This window comes from Stigmatopora argus, chromosome 18, assembly GCF_051989625.1.
Source record: "Stigmatopora argus isolate UIUO_Sarg chromosome 18, RoL_Sarg_1.0, whole genome shotgun sequence".
NCBI lineage: Eukaryota > Metazoa > Chordata > Actinopteri > Syngnathiformes > Syngnathidae > Stigmatopora > Stigmatopora argus.
In genome coordinates, this window is record NC_135404.1 from 682,817 (window position 1) to 686,699 (window position 3,883).

Here is a 3,883-nt window from a genome sequence, read left to right on the forward strand (position 1 = left end):
AGGGAGAGTGAGAGAGAGAGTGAGACAGAGTGAGAGAGTGAGAGAGAGTGAGAGAGAGAGTGGGAGAGAGAGTGAGAGAGAGAGTGAGAGAGAGTGTGAGAGAGAGAGTGAGAGAGAGTGAGAGAGAGTGAGAGAGAGAGTGAGAGAGTGAAAGAGAGTGAGAGTGAGTGAGAGATAGAGTGAGAGAGAGTGTTAGAGAGAGAGTGAGAGAGAGTGAGAGAGAGTGAGAGAGAGTGAGAGAGAGTGAGAGAGAGTGAGAGAGAGTGAGAGAGAGAGTGATAGGGAGTGAGTGAGAGAGAGAGTGAGAGAGAGTGAGAGAGAGTGAGAGAGTGAGAGAGAGTGACAGAGAGAGTGAGAGAGAGAGTGAGAGAGAGAGTGAGAGAGAGTGAGAGAGAGTGAGAGAGAGTGAGAGAGAGAGAGTGAGAGAGAGAGAATGGGAGAGAGTGAGAGAGTGAGAGAGAGACACTGACATCGATGTCTATATATAGGGCCTTCAAGGCCTTCTCTGCTGGCCTAAAAAATATCTGAATCACAGACTGATGTTAATTATGTTTTGTCTATGAATACTTATTAAACAATTCCTTTCATTGCTTTCCCCCTGGTTGCACTGCTTCCAGATGTGTGTTTTCATATTAAAGCATCTAACACAGACATGGGCAAACTATTGCCCGTTAGGCCTTTTAATCCAGCCCGCCGACGGTGTCCAAATTATTATGATTTTATTTAAATAAATAAAAATTCCAAGATGGCGCCGTCATGTGGAAGCCAGTGGCAGTAGCTCTGTCCACTCTTATTTGTTTTTCGTGTTTTACAGCCCTTCTATCTTTTTTTAAATACATTTTAATATTTCTTAATACATTCCTTTTTACTTTACTTTGTACTTTAATGTTTTTGCAACTTTCTTTGTTCTGTTAGCCTGGCTTCTTTCTGCCACTTCTTTTTTGGAACCATCAGCCATGCCAACGCTGTCACACATGGGACTAGCTGTTACAATACGCAGCAGAAGGAGCAACACCTCAATCCCGCTGGAAATTTGGAGCTGGTCAAAAGTGCCGTGAGAAGAAGCAACGCTTCTGACCAACCATTCCATCATGCGATAAGATGGAAGAGTTGTCGGCGCTAACCTGGCCGGAAGCGGAGTCCTGCTCTGCTGCTGTTGTCTTCAGCTCCAGACTACTGAGGAACTGTGCGGATAAGCTTGGAAGAGTGACTCTGCATATTCTCTACCTTGGTCACAGTCTGCAGAAGTTCCCCATCTTGTGGAAGACTTCCTGTGTGTGGTTCCAGTTTTTGTCCAACTTTACAACATCTTTTTAAGTCTGTATCCTTTTAGCTACCGTAACCAAGATGGCACCGTTCAAGTGGCAGCCGGCGGCGGCGATAGCTCCGTCCACTCTTGCTCGTTTTGTGTTTTTGCTGCTTTTCTGTCTTAATGATCTGATTTGGTGATTCTTAATGATCCCATTTACTTTGATTTGCTTTGTACTTTGTGATTTTGCTTTGTTGTTCTGTCTAATCATCCTCTGCTACTGTCACAATAAAATTTCCCGAATACGGGATGAATAGTTATCCAATCCAATCCAATACCCTCATTTCCCCGATAGATGGCACACTAGCCTAGTAAAAGTATGTTAATGTGTGTGGGAGCTACTTGAGAATACTGACACATTTCTGAACATTTAACTTTTACTGTGGACATCCTGACACACATGAACGAGCTGAATGTGAAGCTACAAAAGAAAAAACAGTTTGTGCATGAAATGCAAGCAAACCTTCCGCCTTCAAAACCAAGCTGGTTTTATTTTTCAAGCAAAAATAAGACAAGTCATTTGCTCATTTACCCACACTGGTTGCGTTAAAAGAGGCTTCCGCATGTGAAAAAATACAGGAAAACATTGGATGACCTGCATGAGCAATTTTGCCGTCGGTTTTGTGATTTTGGAAAAATGACAACTGGTGTCATGTCCTTTCTCACAAGACCCGGAAACAGTTCCACAGGAGTTGCAGTTGGAACTGATTGATCTCCAATGTGACAAGTTCAACTCCCTGAAAGTCTCTGAGTTTTAGGCTTCATTAAGTGCAGCCAAATTTCCAAACATCCAAAAGATGGCACAGAGGATTCTGGTGTTATTTGGCTCTACATGTGTGTGAAAAGACCTTTAGTCTGATGAAAACCAAGAAAGCACCCCATTAATCCCAAATGAGTGATGAGTATGTTCCAGTGGCGGGCGGTGCATTTTCTGGTAGCGCCTTCAACGTATCAATCCAACCCTCAAAAACTATTTTATGGCTATAAAACCTCTACTGCAGCTACAGCTGCGACACATAAAAAATAATCAATAAATTAATGCACAAAAATGGGGTAAAATCCACTTCCTAGCAGCATTTCATGATTAAATACAAATACTGGAGCTTTTCAGACATTAAAACCAGGCCAAGGGGGTGATTTTCCCGGGAAAAGACAGCGATGAACGTCAATGGCGTACGGGCAAACATTGCCCGAAAATGGGGTAAAATCCAGCCGAAAACAGCATTTATTGATTAAATACAAATACTGGAGCTTTTTAGACATCAGAACCGGGCCCGGAGTATCATTTCCCCGGTAAAAAGACAGCAATGAACGTCGATACGTCCATACGTGAAATGACAAAAAATGCACTAAAATTAGGTAAAATCCACTTCCTAGCATCATTTATTGATTGAATACAAATACTGGAGCTTTTGAGACATTACAACCAGGCCAGGGGGGTGATTTTTCCCGGGAAAAGACAGCGATGGACTTCAATGGTGAAACACCAAAAATTAAACTGGGGTAAAATCCACTTCCTAGCAGCATTCTGTGATTAAATACAAACACTGGAGCTTAAATACAAACACTGGAGCTTTTCAGATATCAGAACCGGGCCCACAATTGAAATATTATTTAGGAATATGCCATATTTGTAATTTTACTCACCAAAAATCATTTTTACAGAATATCCATCCTCCTTTCTTTCTTCCTTCTTTCCTATCGCCATCAAAGCTAATGATGAAAGTCGAGCCTGTCCTGTCATATTTCCGGCATAGTCCGATTTGAAAATAGCATTAAATCTACACAACAATATACTATTTGCTTGTGGAGCTAAGTTAGCGCGCTGAAAGTGCCCCACACACCATTTTCCCGGCTGTAACAGGCTTGCTAGCTTCGGAGTTGACCGCCCTTTCTTAATGATGTCCATTTTTTTCTGGAAAAGTCCGTCTGGAAAATAGCTTTGTGAGCAAACAGAATCAATTTGTTTTTGCTTCTGCTTCTGTCGGCCATAGTGGGTGGAGTTTGCGATCTCGGCTGCCTCGGGTACTGCTTTGGCCCGCCTACTAGCCAATCATAGTTTGTGAAAGCAATGACATGTCCCAGCCAGCAAAATGCTAACGCCTATGAAAAATCATTGTGGGGTTGCCAACTCGAAATCTGATTGGTTAAAAGCAACAGACTAGTTTAATGCAGCAGAGCCCGCAAGAACTGATTGTGCAGGCTTTGAGGCAGATCTGATCTGGCAACAAATAATGGCTGAAATATGATATGTTAAATGCTTCAATATGAAAACACACATCTGGAAGCAGTGCAAACAGGGGGAAAAGCAATGAAAGGAAGCTAACAGACCATTTGGAATAATAAGTATTGATGGACAAAATATAATATGATTCAGATATTTCTTAGGCCAGCAGAGAAGGCCCTGACGTTCCGCCACTGGTATGTTCATACTTTAGTCCTTTTTTCTGTTTATGTTTCATATGTACTGTTAACCGATGCAGTTTTTTATATGTATTGTATCTTGTGCTGACCCGGCCCGCCTGTCAATTTTTTTAAGTCCATGTGGCCCCTGGGCTGAAAAGTTTGCCCAAC

General features: G+C 42.2%; 1 long non-coding RNA gene across 2 annotated transcripts in view; it reads left to right on the forward strand.

The window, feature by feature from the left end:
* LOC144092719 (uncharacterized) overlaps nt 1-1,574 on the forward strand; it is a 30,445-nt gene extending 28,871 nt beyond the window's left edge. For both annotated transcript variants that reach the window (XR_013306133.1, XR_013306132.1), the window contains exon 3: nt 916-1,574. This is a non-coding gene — a long non-coding RNA (uncharacterized LOC144092719). The remainder of the gene's footprint in view (nt 1-915) is intronic.
* The last annotated feature ends 2,309 nt before the right edge of the window (nt 1,575-3,883 follow it).